Below are 18,624 nucleotides of genomic sequence, written 5' to 3' on the forward strand. Positions count from 1 at the left end.
AATGTAGTCTAAGTGTTTGTGAAAATGTTTGAATGAGTTCGTATTTAGTAAGGTGTGAACCATGAGGCAGTTGAGATATGAAATCCCAATTACCTTATTTATGTATACTTTTTCCTCCATGAATTGCTTAGTCTAATTATCCATGTTAACTATGTGTATGATTTCCTTCATGCAAGTTGTTACTTTTACCGCTTTACTTATGAAATGCATGTGTATGGATTCTCATTATCCTATATCTTATAATATGTTTGCTATTATGGTTGAATGTATATGGGGCCACGTTATGGTCCAGGCAACCGGTAACAGCTTTGAAATCGTGGCTGAGATTCATTCGCCACATAGGACATGTTTGATGAACCCGAGTCGTATTAGGGTTGTCGACAGTGGTTTGGCCACACGGAGTGTTTGCACACTTCATGTCGTTCAACTCAACGTGCGCTCATGCTAGTCGAGCTCTTCAAGTAACCCGATTAGCCCGATATATGTTCACCATGTATGGACACTGCTGTTTGAATCTAGGGGACCAAACTTACTAGTGCAAATCCCGTTAATCATGGTACCTCGATCCGCTAAGACTCATAAGACGGGCATGGTGGTATGGGACACCGTGGTCGAGCCGTCGGCCTACGCTGGGGTGACGAGCCTCCCCGTAGTGACCAGTGAGCAAACTAGACTCGTGAGCTGATTATGGTGGTATGGGACACTCTATTCGTGCTGTCGGTCTACATTGATTGGTGACGAGCCCCTTGTAGTGACCTCGAGCATACCTTGATACTGCATTGAGGTGACGAGCCTTAGTGTAGCAACTAAGGTATGATTAGGCATGCATTGATTAATGACGAGCCCTTTGCAGCGACATAGAACCATATGATCGTATGAGATTGTCTAGGACTGACGACCCTAGAATAGATCACTGTTTGGGAATCGATATAAGAAAGGTACCTTAGCTTCCCAAATCCTGTTGTATGAAAAGGACTAATAACAACTTGGTAATCATGTTCATGCACCGCATTGCATATGCCTTGGTGTTGTGGAGCACTGCGGGAGGTTGTCATGCGTACCATAAGATGAAGATGCTGAGGGAGTGCAGGCGAGGGTATGCATCACTTCTACATACATCCTTGCATTAACAAGTGTAATTAGGACATGTTTGATTGTATTGCTTTATCATTACTACTTAATCGAATTGATAACATGTTAACTTTTACTATATAGTTCCACTGAGTTGATCACTCACTGCCACGTTCTGGGATGGTGTTTAAACACCAACCAGACTCTGTCTTAGATGCAGATGATTTTCAACCCACGAGGCAGAGCAGGAGTTTGAGGATGATGAGGAAGCGTTCTCCTTTATGCAGTTCTCAGGCGGGTTCATGTGAGTCGTGTCCTGAGCTACGGGGATTCAGGGCTTATTTTATAATGGTTTATTTTATTTTGATCCTTATATTTTGAAACTAACACTTGTAATTATGACCTGACAGAGCATACATATCTCAGGGACTTATATTGAGATATATATATATATATATATTCATTTGGTCTTCCGCTTGCATATTTTACCGGTCCCTGGATTATGTTTGCAGTTTTGGCTTAATCTACTTCATGTTTTATGCACTAATACAGACAACATACATTCATCATTACATATGTTGCATAAGTGATGTTTTGAAACTCGGGAGCTGAGATATGCTCGACCCCCGATTTTCAGGGCATTACACCTAGATCCTCAAATTTAACAATTAGTGCAAATATAAGGCTTAATCATTTGATTTAACTATATGTTCAAATAGGAGGTTGAAATCCTTAAATTTAGCAATAGGGCACATATGAGAGGCTTAATCCCCAGATTCATCATTTCAATCCAAAGGGGACCTTCTTGCATCACCTATTTGTGGAATTATGATCTCCCGCATTTCTAGGGAGGGATGGTGTAGCATGAGTCGATACAATGCGCATGTTACTCACGTCTTCCTCACCAGAGGAGTCATCTTAAGTAGAACCAGACTCCTTCATATCATCCCATGTTGCCGCCATTGCCTTGCCTTTAAATTTCTTTTTGCTAGGGAAATCAGGGGCAATATGTCCATAATCTCCATAGTTGTAATATTGGACTAGTTTAGATGGTTTGGTAAATTTACATTTATGCTTTCCCACCTTCTTATCCTTCTTGTCACAACACTTCTCTCTAGTAAATTTAAGGAATTTCTTAAGTGTTGTAGCTAATTCATCTTCACCCTCTTCATCACTATCACTTTCAAATTTGATTTCTTTATGTTCATGTGAATGCCTATATGATGTTTTGAGGATGGCTAATTTCTTATTTGTAGAGGGGACTTTAAAGTGTAGTTCAAATGTTTGTAGGAAACCTATAAGTTCTTATACGTTTATTTCATCTATGTTCCTACACTCTTCTATAGAGGTTATCTTCCATCAGATTTCATTATAGGACTCTTAAGGCTTTTCTCTACACAAGAGCAATGGTCCTACCTAAGCACCCAACTCTTTATACCCTACACAAGAGCAAAGGTCCTACACAAGAACCCAAAATGTATTCTCCCACCGGAGGCTTACAAAAAGACTTCAGTTGGTTTTTCCTTCAGCTAACCAATAACCTAGGTTATATGCAAGAACCACAGATTTAGGCCTTACGAACGAACCTAGGTGATTTTGAACACAAACTCTTGCACTCCAACCTACATAAGGAGAGTACAAACATTGACTCTTACACATGCCACTTGTCAGATTGAGTCCCTTTTGATGTGCCTCAATGGGTTGCTTGATCTCCGCTCTCTCGTACTTCAATCAGCTCCCCGATGCTCCATTGATCATGATGTTGTTGCTTCGCCAATGCTTCAGTTTCACAATCAATCTCCTTGCATATGATATATCTTCAAGGCGACCAAGGTGATGAGAGCGGGTTGAATCTCCTACAACTAATGTGAAGTTATTTTTCCTAGGGGATTCAACTGGTGGACACTCTAGAGTATGGTAGAGACTATAGATTTACCTATAAGCTTGATCTCAATACTCTAGAGAATGCATGAGATCATGTTCTTCTTGAATAGAAGCATGAAATGCTTGTTTGAGTGAAGAATCACCAAGAAGAAGACATGAATCTTAATGAGAAAGATTTTTAGGCTCTTTAGTTAGGCTTGGGATGCACTAGAGTCTTTAAAAAGCCAAAATACATCAACTGTGCCAAGATTTGGAAGCTAAATATATAGAAAAAGTGCTCCAACGGATCCTTAATGGATACATTTCAGTTGTACCAAAAGGGCCTTCGGTCGGACTGAATAAAGACCAAAAGTTGCTGGAAAATTTTGGTCAGATTCGGTCGGACCGAAGCTGACCTTCGATTGCACTCGGTCAGACTGAATTTTGGTTCGGTCGGACCAAATTAGTGTTGAAACTTGCTGGACTGCTTTGGACATTTTTGGTTCGGTCAGACCGAGTCCAACCGAACAACAGCCAGATTTTCCTGTTTTGTTTTGTCCTGCAATGGCCAGATTCGGTCAGACCGAATGTTGCTGAATTCAGCTAATTATTTCAGCAACACAACCTCTAAAGGCAGTTTAAAAGTGTTAGGGTATATGCTCATATGGCTAAAAGGATTATCAAAATGGGTTATTCTTATTAAGTCCAAATCATTTAGAGGTTAAGCAGTTGTTTTGGGACAAAGTTTAGGGTCACCAAGGCATCTTGATTTACATGTTCTACTTCCTTGATGCACCGACTTTGCTTATATCTTCTGTCTTCACTTTATAAGGGCTCAACTGACTGTGCAACACAATAACTCATGTGATTGATAACTAGGTACAAAAATAGTTGCACTTACAAGGAAGTCCATGACTCATCTCCTCACAATAACACAGAGGGAGGACAAACTCTTGAGAGACTACATCGTGTGCTTCAACGCTGAAGCTATTCAGGTGGATGGCTACTCCGACTAGGTTGCTCACAGCCATGATGGTCGGCCTCAAACAAGGGAAATTCATTTCTTTTATTAGGAAAAACCCTTCAATGACTCTCGCCAACCTTGTCAATCGAGCTTAAAAGTATTCAAAAATGGAGTTATTCACCGAACGAAGAGCCACTCGAGGCGAAAATAGCTCAGTAAGATATAGGAAGTGAAAGGAAAAGAGGGAGCCACCCACCACGCACTCCAATAGGAAAAAGGACAATAACCAAAGCAGTAACCCCCGACCTAGTTAATGTCCAGAAAGTCGTTTCCACAAGTGCACCCCCTTAAATGTCACACCGGAACATATGCTCATAGAGGTCAGAGATAAAAGTATAGAAGAGAGACAAGAGGAAGTATTGTCATTTTCATCGAGATCACGATCATAACACAACCGAGTGTTTTGACCATGAGGAAGAAATCGAGTCCCCTATTCGAAAGGGACATCCACGCAAATTCGTCAACAAGGGAAGAGAAGATCGATTGAACAGGCAGCAACAGTGACGTGACGAGTAAAACGACAATAAAGAAATATGAGAAATATGCACCATCTTCGATGGTCCCACTAGAGGTGAAGACTCAATTTGGGCACACCGAGCCCACACTCGAAGTAGACTAATAGCAAAAGAGAGCATGGCGTTTATCTTACCAGCCAATCTAGGAAGGAACCAAGGTTGAACTCATGCAATCTCACCTTCACTGAAGAAGATGCCTGAGGGCTTCACCATACGTATGATGACACCCTAGTGGTAACCATGATTATGGCCAATCAAAAAGTACATCCGATATTAGTCGACACCAGTAGCCCAACTGACATCATATTCGATGCCACATTTGATAAGATGGGGTTCGGAAGGTTAAGACTGCGACCCGTCCAAACCCCCTTCCTCGACTTCATGGGGGAAAAGGTAACCTTTAAATGAAGCATCTTGTTAGCTATAATAGCCGGTAAAGGTGTTAACTAGGTCACTACCATTGTTGATTTTCTTATGGTAAACTGCCCCACAATCTATAACGTGATTATGGGCAAGCCATCTTTAAATGCCAAGAGAGTTGTGGTGTCCACCTATCACCTTGCCATGAAGTTCTCGATTGAGCATGGAGCAGGCCAGGTCAGAAGTGACCAGGATGAGGCTCGTCAATGCTATTCAATGGTGCTCCGAGCAAAGGCACAATGATAGCAGGTAATGCAAATTACCTCCTTAGACTCACAGGGAGAGATTGTCGAAAGAGGGTCACCAATGGAAGACCTCGTTACAATACACCTCTCCGAGTCCAACCCATCCTGCACCATTCAAGTTGGATCCTTACTCAAGCCAAGGCTTCAACTGGAGATAACTGACCTACTAAGACAACATGTTGATGTGTTTGCCTAGTCCCACTAGGATGTGCTAGGTATAGATCCAGAAGTTATGGTCTATCGACTGAACGTGGACCTCGACCACAAACTTGTGACTTAGAAAAAATGAGAGTTTGACCCCGAGAGATATGTGGCCATCAATGAGGAGGTCAGAAAAATCCTCGAGGCTGGGTTCATTGAAGAGATTTACTATCCCAAATTGTAATGCACAAAAATGACAAGAAAAAATTGGCCTTTGTCATGGACAAAGGACTTTATTGCTACGGAGTAATGCCATTCTAGCTAAAGAGCATTGGATCAACACACTAGCACCTGGTAAACATATGTTTGCCAAGTAGATCGGCAACACAATGGAGGTATACATTGACAACATGCTCATTAAGACTGACAAGGCAAGGGACCACATGGTAGACCTGAAGGAAATGTTTATGATCCTCAAGAAGTATCGAATAAAGTTGAACCTGAGCAAGTGCGCCTTCAACGTCAGCTCAGAAAAAGTTCCTAGGCTTTCTAGTCAATCAGAGAAGAATAGAAGGAAACCTTGACAAGATCTGAGCTCTCTTAGAGATGAGATCCCCCAATACAACAAAAGAAATCCAACACCTGACACTACAAAAAAATTGGGCAAAGCCGACGGCCCAAAGTATCTTTCCCGAACAGCTTTTAGTCGTCGGCAACGCCGACGGATTTTAGTCATAGCCGAATCCCAAAAATCCATTGGTGAAGCATGCATTTTAATGGTGGACATCCAATCAATAATGTTTTCTGATTGTGTGGTCCACCCAAGATTTATTTCAGTCTCGTTTTCGGGGATCTTACACAAAATGATGTCATGCAATGGATGGATGGCGTGGATGAAGCAAATCTATCATGGTGGGGCCCATAGAACGATACCAGGTCCAAAGGTCAAGTTACTATTTTGAATATAAGGTTTTGCATTGTGAGTTTTGTATTTTATGTAAAATGGTGGTGACTCATCCATAACAATAGTGGCTATGATATAGAGTTATCCAGACCATCCAAATAATCGGTCTAGTTATAAATAGTAAATATTTATACATTTTATTATGTAACACAATCTTAACCATCCAGAAAATGATCCCATGCATGTACAACCATTAATAGAGTTTGTGTTATAAATAATGTAACACTCACAATATACGGATTTCAAAATTTTATCTTATTTAAAAGAGGAAAACCATCCAACGCCTGCTCCTCTTTTCCCTCTTTCCTTCATCTTCCATCGAGAAATCCTCCCAGGGCCGTTTGAGTGTCATCTTCCATCGAGCATCATCTTCAAATAGGTGAGCTATTCTTTCTCCATGACACTTTCTGTTATCTTTAGATCTCCACTTTCTGTTGAATTAATGCCTATCCACCATTGAAACAATCGGGGCCTGTGGATGTCTCTCTCTCTCTCTCTGTCTCTGAGGCTTTTGGAAATGTGGTTTTGGGAAGAGGAGAGGGATTGTATGGATACACAGCCTATGGATGGGGTGCTCTAATCATAGACTCTTTATGTATCTAATCCTATATTTAGAATAGGGTCACTATGCAACAGTGTGTATCCTTATCAAAACTCCACTCCAGATCAAAACAAGGACAAGATTCCCATGGTTGTTCACCATGTTTGAGATGACATTTTATTTGTCTGTGCATGCGAGCATGATTTACAACTGTAGGCTATCCAGATCATGTGGCACACTATGGATTGAGCATGGCTCAGTAATCACTCTGATTGAGCAATCCTAACCATTCAATTGGTAGCTGTCAAATGTAGTTGTTAATTGGTTTAAATAGAGATGGAGCAAGCAGAACAAGACCCAGATCTTATAGCACTCTCACGCAAATCTAAAGCTACTATCATGGAGCTGATCTCCATTTTTTGAGCAGGTTAGGCATTTTGTGTTGAATTATGGATTATGAGTACAACCACTCTATTTTTGTTGGACTCATCATATTCATGTGATGAAATCACTTTCTACGTAAGTATTGTAATTCTTGAGCATTTTCTTTTCCAGAATTCAGCAGATTTGGTAATTATGTGATTATGCATATTGTTGGAAGTGATCGTGCATATTTGGACAAATTAGAAATGTAGGAAGTTCCATGAATTCCATGCATTTCAATGAGAATCCAGTGATAATGGTACATGTATACTATTTTTGTATCCTTGTTGTTGTTAATCCTTGTTCACTAACCAAGCAAGAGCCATGTTTGATTGAATTTGATGTACATTGTAGCTACCAAGTGGCTGTCATGTGTGTGTGTGACCAGTTTCAAGCGCATTGCAGGCAGGTAGGACAGAGACATGCCTACGATAACTTGATTAATGTAGATGGCATGGGTTGGGGCTATAATCCAAGAAAGAAAATTATTGGTGTTCTAAGCTGCTAAGATTTAGCAAATAGAATTAGATTTCAAAATTTGTCCAACTGTGGCACTTCATGCGAGATCTGTCTGGAAATCCAAGGCCTTTATATGTGTGGTGTCTTGAAAATGAGGCTGGACACCCCACCAGATATAGGCCCCATCAACAATGTTAGGTTACCCAAAATTAACCATGTTGTTTTTTTTCAACTGTACTATGCACTTAGGATGGCCTTTCCCAATTTCACCTGTTAGTCCTTTCAGATTATTAATATAGTATTTTTGCTAAGGCTGACAACACAAACCCTATAACCAGCTTGGTGGTAGCAGCCTTCCAACAATAGGCTGGGTTAAAATTGGCACAACAACTTAAACCATTCAGGTAGTTTGCAATAGCCTTAAAAATTACTAAAATAATAGTATTGTAGAAAAATTTATACAACCATATGGGCTATATAGGTTGTACATTTATATATGTAATAGCAAGTGGTTGATGTAGAGACATATATATATATATATATATATATATATATATATATATATATATATATATATATATATATATATATATGAGTAAAATTCTGAATTTACTCTCTTAACTTGCGCATTAGGTGTTTATACAATTATATGGTTATTCAAGGCTCTATGATTGACATACAAAACATAATAATTCAATAGCCTTAAATGAATGATGTATGATTCAGTTTCGGTTGGACCTATGGGTCTGAGAATCAGCAAACTAGCTATCTAGGCCATCCATTTGACTGGGTTTGTGGGTCTATAGTCCAATTGGATGTTAATGTAGGCCACATCCAACAATCGAATGGCACATGGTCTACTTATACTAGTTTAATTCGGAGGATCTCTTTTTGTGCCATTGGGTTACTTCACTTCTATTAGCTTGAATTATCTATGCAAGTGTGGTGGATGTTGATGTACAAGTGAGAGATTGTAGCTAATGAATGGGCTTAAAGGCTGAATCCAAATCGATTTGGACAGATAGGTTGAGCTCAGAAGCCCATGGATTGAACCCGGGCTTGAGATTCATACCCAATAACTAATTGCACACCCAATAGCTAATTGTTATGTAAGATGGACATCAGATAAACAATAGTTGTTAGCCAAAATCTGTCCATTGATTCCTCAATAACTGCTTCCATGTAATGTAATTGCATCCATTGCATACACTGGATGTTTTGTTTCTTCATCTAGTGGTATTATGTCATCCAATGTAACACTATTGCACTAGGAACAAATTGAAACATATGAGGCCTTTCCTGCATAACAAATGGTAAACAATGTTGAAACTAGACCAAGGAAAACTACAAGGAGCTAACAAGATGAAAACTACAAGCAAAACAACAATGAAATTGGCATTTTTAACCTTGAACTGCCATTCTTTTTACTTCCACACTTCTGTTGTCCACATGCTTGGTTGGTAATGCGTGGTTTTTATAACCATGCAGGGACTGCCTTTCTCTTTAATGACACTTAAATATTCTGATTTGGTTGGATCCTTTCTTATTGTTTTTGGTCTGTCTGGTGACTCTTATCAGCTTACCTATGGGTAGTGGCAGTAATGTCATTTGTATTTCTTAGATATGATTAATATGTACATAGAGATTAGAATTTCAATGGGGTTACTGTGATACATATTTAAAAGATTTTTCTTACAAGTAGAAATGACCTCCCAAGAGATACGAGAAGCATTCTGACCATGATGTCACTTGTTCTTCCAATAGTTCCTTTATTTACTCTGGTTTGGCCCTGCTGATTGGAAGATGCAGATTCTAACTTTCTTACTATGTTTGCTTGGAGGTAATGTTGGGTGTAGGTATGTACATCAAGCCAATCATCTTATCATGTAGGATTCAATGCTGGAAATATAATTGTTGTTAGGTTGTGCATGTAACTCTCTCTCTCTCTCTCTCTCTCTCTCTCTCTCTCTCTCCCCCCCCCCCTCTCTCTCTCTGTGTCAAGAGGTGACAGCCTATGTTTTCTCGTGAAGCCTTGTATTCTTCAGCCCCAATGGAGTAGCTCCATCTGTTTCTAAATTTCTGAGAGGGCTAGCCTCCTTCGTTTTTTTTCTTTGAAGGTACGCTGTTAGATCATGTTATTCTTATGTTGTTGTTGATCTTAAATGTCTTGTGGGGTTTCCTTGTGTGTTAGTTGTTGTGTGAAGGATGTTACTTTGGTTGGTTTGGTTTTAGAGGTTGGGTGATGGGTAGTTGTGGTGGTATGTCTATGGTTGCATGCTGTTGGGATGGCTTTTGCAGGTAGGCCTATGTTTTAGCATGGTGTACAGGTCTTTTACGCATCTAGCGGGTGAGTAGACTAGTGGTTGTTTTCTTCACATCTAGGATCAATTGAAGCAAATTCATGATTTTTTTTTAGAATCCTAGAAATGGTTATTTATTTGGTGGCCGAGGGTTTGTTTTGATACATCCATATGCCTGTCATGTTGCAAGTGCAGTGATTGCATTAGCTGTAGTAGGTTGGTAGATGTGATGTCTGAGGCTTTTGGAAATGTGGTTTTGGGAAGAGGAGAGGAATTGCATTTTACTAATTTCTACCCTTCAATATGTTAGGATGAGATGTTTTATTGTGATTTGCACTTTGTGCATTGGGACTGTTGTAAAGCAGATTATGTACTACCCCTGCTTCCACTGACATTGGTATAAGCAAGTTGATTATTCCTAGTCCCTAGTCCCTCATCATGACTCAACTAAGGACTAAAGAGAGTCAGGTTGATCATATCCTAGTCCCTAACCTTCTTTCTTATTGTTAAAAGCTTCATTTCTAAGATGGTTTTGCCAAACACTCCCACACCCACAAAATGCGGTTAAGATGACTTACTATCCCACATTGCATTGATTGGCAGACATCCAAACAATCCCTCAATTGACAAAGAAAAAAATTACATTAATTTCAATACATTGTGATGTTACGATTCTAATTCAGCAAAAACTGAACTGTTTCTCGATTGAGATTTGGAGCAATGTAATTCCAAAATTTACATAAATTACATATGAAGAACAATGCTCCATTGAGAAATGACCAGAGAAATTTTTCTATCAATCTTGGGAACGAAAATCATGCCATCGCAGTGAATCTTTTGTTATAAGTTAGCTATTCATACTAATTCCATGGTCTTGGGTTCAAAAGTCTTCACAACCGTCAACACATCAATGTCCTGCCACCCTCGCATGCCTTCTCTCAGCTGTACGGACATTGTTAGAATGGGATACAAGGAAATTATGGAATTAAGCTCAGACACATGCCACAATCATCTGTTTGGCTACCATTTCAAATTCCTCTCTCAACGAAGAAAAAAACTAGTATGGAATCAGAAAGAATATAACTTTAGAAGCTTAAAAATGAGTGTTAAGAATTGTAAATGAAGTCCTAGATCCCAATTTCTTATGCAAATAAATCCCTTTTTTTTCGACCTCTGAACAACCAAAATTACAGAATTCATCTTTAATCATTTCACACAATGTCTCCACTCTGCAAGTAGACAAATTGAGTCTTTTTCTTCTTGTAAATCACTTCCTGAAACAATGCACTTTTTGAACCCAAGCTAGAATTTACAAACCATTGTATCTTGGTCAATATCCCTTGAGATGTGATGGCCCCTACAATTCCAATGCCTCTAGGAAATACAGTGGATGATTCCCGTGCTTGGTATTTTCCAGTTAGGGGAGGGGAACGCCCTTCGCCAACATCGGCTTGGTGATATAAATTAACAAAAAGCAAAAACTACCCACACAGTTGACTGCAATGGATATTTTCCATTTTCCCAGTGTGAATTCCTTCTCAACTGGGCTGAACATCTCTTTCAGGCAATCGGCCAGATTTGATATCACATTCTTAGTAATCCTTTTCTGATGCTTGGTTCTTTTCAGCCACACGATTCCCATGAATACTTGGGCATTGCATGCCTTCGACAGGCCAATCCATCCAATACACTAATGATTTGGACTCAGCCAGACTTGGACCTACATAATAACAATATACAATGATTTGGACTCAGTAAGGTTTCATTGGTAGGCATTTAACCCCCATTGTTTCTTGTTATGTGGCCACTTGGGATTTTTTTGTCTCATTCTTGGGCTACATCCAAAAAGGATGTGACAAAACTAATAGACAGAGTGGATGTTACATGAACATCATGGTGAGCCCCATGGTGCTTTGGGTTACAAGAGCCTAAAAATATTTTAAGTGTAAATTTTAAATAAATCTAGCATTGCTAATCTTGAAAAGAAAATCCAAACATGCACTAAGCCATAGATATCTTTTCATAAATATAAGCTTGGCATTGTATTAATAGAAGGAGAGATACCATGTAGTGCCCAGCCATGTATTCGGGAGTCACACTAATGGTCACTTGTCAATCATACATCAGTCCAACTTGCCACTGATTATATATTTTATTTAGAAATTTCAATGTTCATCTAATGACTAGGAGACTTGAAGAAGTAAATGAACATCAAGCAATTCTTACCTTTGACAACTTGCTTAATGGGTCCAAATTCACTCCTCTGTTTATCATAACACCGACCAGGTCTCATCTTTGAGTCTATTAAAAAAATAGGGGAAAAAAGAACATGAATGATTACATCTTCCTAGCCTAATTTGTAGTAATAGCTATCACAAATTGTTGTACAGGTGCCTAATTAGAGTTCTTGTGCTTAGACAACCTCTACTAGGGGAGCCACTGATTTGGAGTGGCTCCACAAAAGTGCAGAAGAGTGCTCCAAAAAACCATGCATACATTTTTGTGGGCCCCAGATGATGTCTGAATGACAAAAAATTGGTCCTATTTGAAAGCCTATTGATATAGCCCTCAAACAATCAAATATCATGGACTCTTTATGTCATTTTTCTTACATGTGTCATTGATATCATTTAAATGAAATATGATGGAATTATGTAAGAGTTGTATGATGGGATTTAGATAATTTGTCATTTTTTAATATTTTATTAAAATGGATTATCATAATTAGATAAAGAATGTTTAATAATAAATCAGGGTTTGCTTGGGAAAAAGTATATATGCATGTAATGACTCTTTTATGACTAAATGATGAATGAAATTTTAGTTTACTTCTCCCAACTCATTTTGTTCCTATTTCATTTTAGTCTACTAACTTGTTTTGTTGCTAGATGACAAGACAACTATGGTTGTACTTCAATCTTGAAATATGATTCACTAGTCTTAGAATGTATTTACACAATTTCCAGAACAATGCCTTTTGGAAATCTAAACTTGGTAGACCATAACATAAATGCTTACTATCAAAAGCATAAACGGCCTATGTGATAAATTGTAGAAATTATTATGATATTATGTAGAGATTTGGATCTACTTAATTTTTTGGGCTTACGTAATAGAATGATCTGCATAAATGGATGGATGACATAGATGAAATGCATACATCATGGCAGGTAGGCATAGCACCCGTGAGTGACTGCGTGAGTAGCCAATCTGCATTCAGTACTAATGGTAAAAAGTAAGAATGAAATCGGATCGCGTACTGAGTAAACTCAATTAGGCCCATCTTGGTGTGCTTTTCTGTTGGTCACCCCACCAGCATCTACTCGTTTTCGTCACTCATAATTCAATTAAGAGATATTGTTTGAGATTTTGAGAGAGAAAGCAAAGAGGATCCTTTTCATTCCTCCGTCTCTCCCTCAGGTACAGTCTCTCTTCTTTTTAAGATAATTTCTTAGCACCCATCTGATTTTTTTCCTCTTTCTTTCTTTTAGGTTATTGAATTTTTTGTTTTTAATACTTGAATTTGTATTCTTGAGTAGATACTCTCTTGTGTAGATATGAACATAATTCAAAATACCCACAAATAGATCTTGAGAATTCTATGTAAAAATCATTTTGATTTTACTAATACTATGTTTGTTAGTGTCTTAGTAGTTAAGGGTGGTTGAGAAGTCATGAAGGCTTGAAAAGAACAAAACCCAATTGGAAAAGAAGATAGTGGAATTTGGTTGGGATTCAGATATGATTAATGGGTTTGACTTGGAAAATGAAATTTGAGTTTGGTTTTTGTATCTTTTCTGATTTTGATCTATAAAGTGTTTGGCTATCTGTGGTGGTCTTAAACAGGAGGGGGAAAAGGGTTTTGTTAGTCTTGGAGAATGTAAGAGACTAATTGTAAATTATGTAACTAAAACTTGTAAAATTCAAAGGTGGGAAACTAGGGTTTCCAAGGATTTACTTGTAGAGATCAGGGAGATCTATGCTTGACTCACGAACACAACTAGAATCAGAGTCCCATCTTCATCCAATTGGAAGATATTTCATTAAAAATCAAATATGAACTTCCTTTGATCTAGTTCTCAATGGATGAGAGGTATGAGAACTATAATTGATTCCATCACAAGACTATGCCCATGAGACAAAGCAAACAACAGAATGTACCAATCCACAACCAATCTGGGTAAATTATGAACGTTATGAAGGATTCCATATCCAACCATGTCCATGAGACGATGGTGAACAACAGGGTTCCCAAGTTTACAATCCCTATAATGAAAAGAACATACTCAAAGCTATCGCAGGTCTATTGTAATTTAAGTCCCAACAAACCATTAAAAACTAAAAGTATTTCTTATAATCAAAATAAAATAAAGGAGAGTTCAATAATCATGAATCAGGCTATAAAAAGTATCTCATCACACTACAAGCTTCACCTCTTAGCCCTAACTAAGAGGTTTAGCCAACCATAGACATGTTCAAGCTAAATTCTCTTAAAAACATCAAAGGAGAAAACTAAATAAGGAGGAGAAAAAAACTCTTTGAAGCCAGCCCACTCCGCCACTCTCTCTCTCTCTCTCTCTCTTTCTCTCTCTCTCTTCACGTCTCACGTCCACAATTGATGCCCTCCATGTCCCTTTCTCTCTTTCTTTTATAGGCTAGAGTAGGTTGGTCTGCTAGGCTGGAGTTGATGGGAGCTTTTACAGCTCCTTTTGTACCTTGCACAGCGAAAACGTAAAACCTTCTTGCATTGGATTGAAGTTTGGCACAAAGAAGATCCGGGCTCATGATCTGTTCCATTCGGCCTTCTTGGCCTTAGTTAGTTGTCCCATGGGAGGGGTTTGAATGGTTAGGATTGTCGGTCTGACCCTATCCATGATCATCAAATGGCCCACAGTGGTCATTTCTCTCAGACGCGTGCATGCAAAGAACCCATGTTTGTGTAACCCGTGGGGCCCACATTCCCTGTCAAAAGAGAAACCCACTCCATCCATTAGATTTGTGGTGGAATTGCAGTTGGACATGGGCGGTTTTGGATTACCATTGACGCGGCCCAACGAATCTTTGCTTTCGTCGTCCATCCTACGTTTGAACTTGATTTTCGTGTGTGCACATGCATGATAGTACTTGTACACCATGGGTTTGGTCAGCCCCACCATCCGGACACATTGGATGGTTCAGATCATCAAAATGAGTAATGATGGTGGGCCACAACACTCCACAACGATCATCTGTGCAGACGGTGCGCGAGAGGGGAGAGAGAGATTGAGATGGGTTCGGTTAGCGTGCTTTGCCCGAACCCTCCTGTTTTGGTGTAGTGCGGGTGCACATACCCCATGTGCATGCACGACACTGGTGTGGGGCCCACAGTGATGTGTATGAGAAATTTGCATCGTGCATCTGCCTTCTCATCTAATTTAAGGGGTGGAGCCCAAATTTGAGGCATATCCAGAGATCAGGTGGGCCCCAAATCAGTGATTTATGGATGATCTTTCCATTGGACCACTTCCACAAAGATTCGAGGGCTAAATTTTACGTGTACGATTATTTTATGATCCTCAGGCCAGGTATAAAGTTTCGTGCCAAACGAATAGTAGGAACCTATGATCTTGCATTCAGGACGATTTTCAGGCTTCCTTATCTTCAATCACTTAGTTTTCTTAGACCTTTAGTATGTGAATTCTTCAATCTCGGTCTCCTAAGATCCATCCCTTGCCTTGGTAATTCTTGAGCATCAAATCCCTGCCTTTAGCACCCTTTTCAGTCTAAGCTCTTAAATTCACCTTGCAACAAAAACATGATTAAAATAGAACATTTAAGCATTATCATATATGTAAAACCAACTAATAACCAGGGTCTAATATGTAATATTTGACCTTGAACACAATCCCCAACTAGCATTTTGCTAGTCCCGAGCAAAGTATGTGAAAAATATTTCGAGACTTAAAGGACAATTTTTTATAAGCTCACGTGATTTTTGAATATCGATCCAGAAAATAGAATTCTAAGATACATTAATGTTGAGTCTTATTTTCTCCCAAACTTGAGTGCTCAGTAAATTTCACGATCAAGTTCAAAGTATTAATCCATCAATTAAAACAATTCTAGACATTGAGTTCCATGGGTGCATAATCTTGACTTATCACAATTAAAGGTCCAATCATCAATTTTCATGATAACATTGTGTAATGACCTAGAAAATTTCATGCTAAGACCTGAGTACTACCTCAAATTCTTGAGAAGTTATTTGTGGGTTAATTAGCGCTAAACTTGATTTCTTGTGAAAATTAGCACAAATCACTTTAAATTTGATCTGCACTCAAAACCTATAGAATTGTTAGTGCTATGTTACCCTGAAATCTAGGATTCAACGCTAAATCCAGTTGCTCTCGGGAGTACTTGGAAACTTTGTATCGGACTTGGACCGCGCGTCGAAAGTCCGATAGCGATGATCTTAGACATTTATGATCACCTTGTTGGGCTTGACCATCACCTTAAAAATCAAGACTAGATGATGTCCTGAGACGATTTGCTTGAGTCTGGATGAAGGAGTGTGAGAAAGGTGAGAAATTAAATATAAATTTATGAAATCTGAGTTGTGTCGCTTGCGCGATGATTTTAAGCAATCTGACTATTGGATTATGACCTAAATTTACCCTCGGATCAGAGAAGGTGGCCCAGGCATGTCATAGTGCTTGTGGACCTGATCGAGTTTCGGTGACCGTTGAATTGAGATTGGTCCGCCACGGCTGATCTGTAAATCCGATCGGTACAAAAACTCAGCCTGACCTAGATCCATGGTCAGTGAGCTTAAGTCCGACCGCACGTGGAAAAGGGACCACCAGAAGCGCTCCGTTAGATTGAAATAGACCCGATTTGGTTATAACCTAAGTATACCTTGGCCCTGGGGCTATGTTCATCAATTTTAGGCCTATATAAAGACCTTAAAAACCTCACTCTCAATTCCATACGAATTTTCTAACCCTAGCTAAAGGAGAGAGAGGAAAAGAGAGAGAAAGTGAGAGAGAAGTTGGTGAATCATCTTGAAATTCTTCCCTGTTACTCTGCGTCTCTAAACCATCACTTCTGAATCGTTATTCCGGTGATTCTAAGTTCATTCTTGGGTAAGTCAATCAAACCCTAGTCTATTTTGGAGCTTAGAATAGTCTAAGTGTTGATGTAGTTCATTCTATTCATGCCTTAGGTTTTCTAGTCGCCGTTGACGAAGACTTATCGTCTGAATCAGATATGTTGCTCATTTTCTGGTTTAAGGTGCAAACTATATTCGTATAGGTTATGGTTTTCAAGGCTTTCAATCTCGGTTAATAGTTTATTCTTGTTGTGGGTGCAATTTCACATGCCAAATGCGATGTTTATATTGCGTTCCTGATATATATGAGTTATATTGAGATTTGTGTATTCCATGTGTATGTAAAAAGTATCGTATACGTCTGAAATACGAGCAGGTGTTTGCCATGATTAATTGTCATGTATTTGTGTTAGTTGTATGTGTAGCAACTCCTTGAGGAAAGGAATTGTCCAAATGTGTGTTACCACCAACATACGTCATGTATGTTGGAATATGTAGTCTAAGTGTCTGTAGAAATATCTAAATGATCAAGTGTGTTATATATGGTACTTTTTATGGGTGTTGAGAAGAGATTCTCAACTATCTTGTTGGTGTGAATGATTTCCTACATGCAATTTACATTCCTTGTTGTTTAAATTCAGGCACTACTTATGTGTATATCCATGTTAAGTTGATATTCGTCAAATGCTCATATATTGTATGATTAGAATTGTTGATCCATTACTGTTCTAAATTGCTGGTATGAATATCTATTATACTTGAATGTATTTGGGACTGAAATAGTCCAGGGAATCGGTAATAAACCTTGAGTTCGTGGCTGAGGTTGTTTTCGTCACGTAGGACGTGTTTGACAAACCCGAGTCGTATTAGGGTTGTCGGTAGTGGTTTGGCCACATGGAGTGTTTGCACACTCTATGTCGTTCAACTCAACGTGCGCTCACATTAGTCGAGCTCGTCAAATAACCCGATTGTTCCGGTGGATGTGCACCATGTATGGACGCTATTGTTTGAATCTAGGGTACCAAACTTACCGATGCAATCCCGTTAACCATTGTACCTTGATCCGCTAAGAGTCATGAGTCGGGCATGGTGGTATGGAACATCGTGGTCGAGCTGTCGGCCTACGTTGGGGTGACGAGCCTCCCTGTAGTGACCAGTGAGCACACCAGACTCGTGAGCCGATTATGGTGGTATGGGACACTATATTCGTGTTGTCGGCCTGCATTGATTGGTGACGAGCCCTTTGTAGTGACCTCGAGCATACCTTGATACTGCATTGAGGCGACGAGCCTTAGCGTAGTAACTAAGGTATGATAAGCATCCATTAATTGGTGACAAGCCCTTTGCAGCGACCTAGAACCATATGATCGTATGAGACTGTCTAGGACTGATGACCCTAGAATGGATCACTGTGTGGAAATTGACATGAGGAAGGCACCTTAGCTTCCCAATCCTGCTATATGAAAAGGACTAATAATAACTTGGTAATCATGTTTATGCACCGCATTGCATGTGCGTTGGCGTCGTTGGCACTACGGGAGGTTGTCATGCGTACCGTAAGATGAAGACGC

General features: G+C 39.3%; 1 long non-coding RNA gene across 1 annotated transcript; it reads left to right on the forward strand.

Moving 5' to 3' along the window:
* The first annotated feature begins 9,094 nt into the window (after positions 1 to 9,094).
* Positions 9,095 to 10,062, forward strand: LOC131241546 (uncharacterized). Its single transcript, XR_009169108.1, has 3 exons — positions 9,095 to 9,587; positions 9,697 to 9,783; positions 9,871 to 10,062. It is a non-coding gene; the product is annotated as an uncharacterized LOC131241546 (long non-coding RNA).
* The last annotated feature ends 8,562 nt before the right edge of the window (positions 10,063 to 18,624 follow it).

The sequence above is a fragment of the Magnolia sinica genome, chromosome 3 (assembly GCF_029962835.1).
Source record: "Magnolia sinica isolate HGM2019 chromosome 3, MsV1, whole genome shotgun sequence".
Taxonomy (NCBI): domain Eukaryota; kingdom Viridiplantae; phylum Streptophyta; class Magnoliopsida; order Magnoliales; family Magnoliaceae; genus Magnolia; species Magnolia sinica.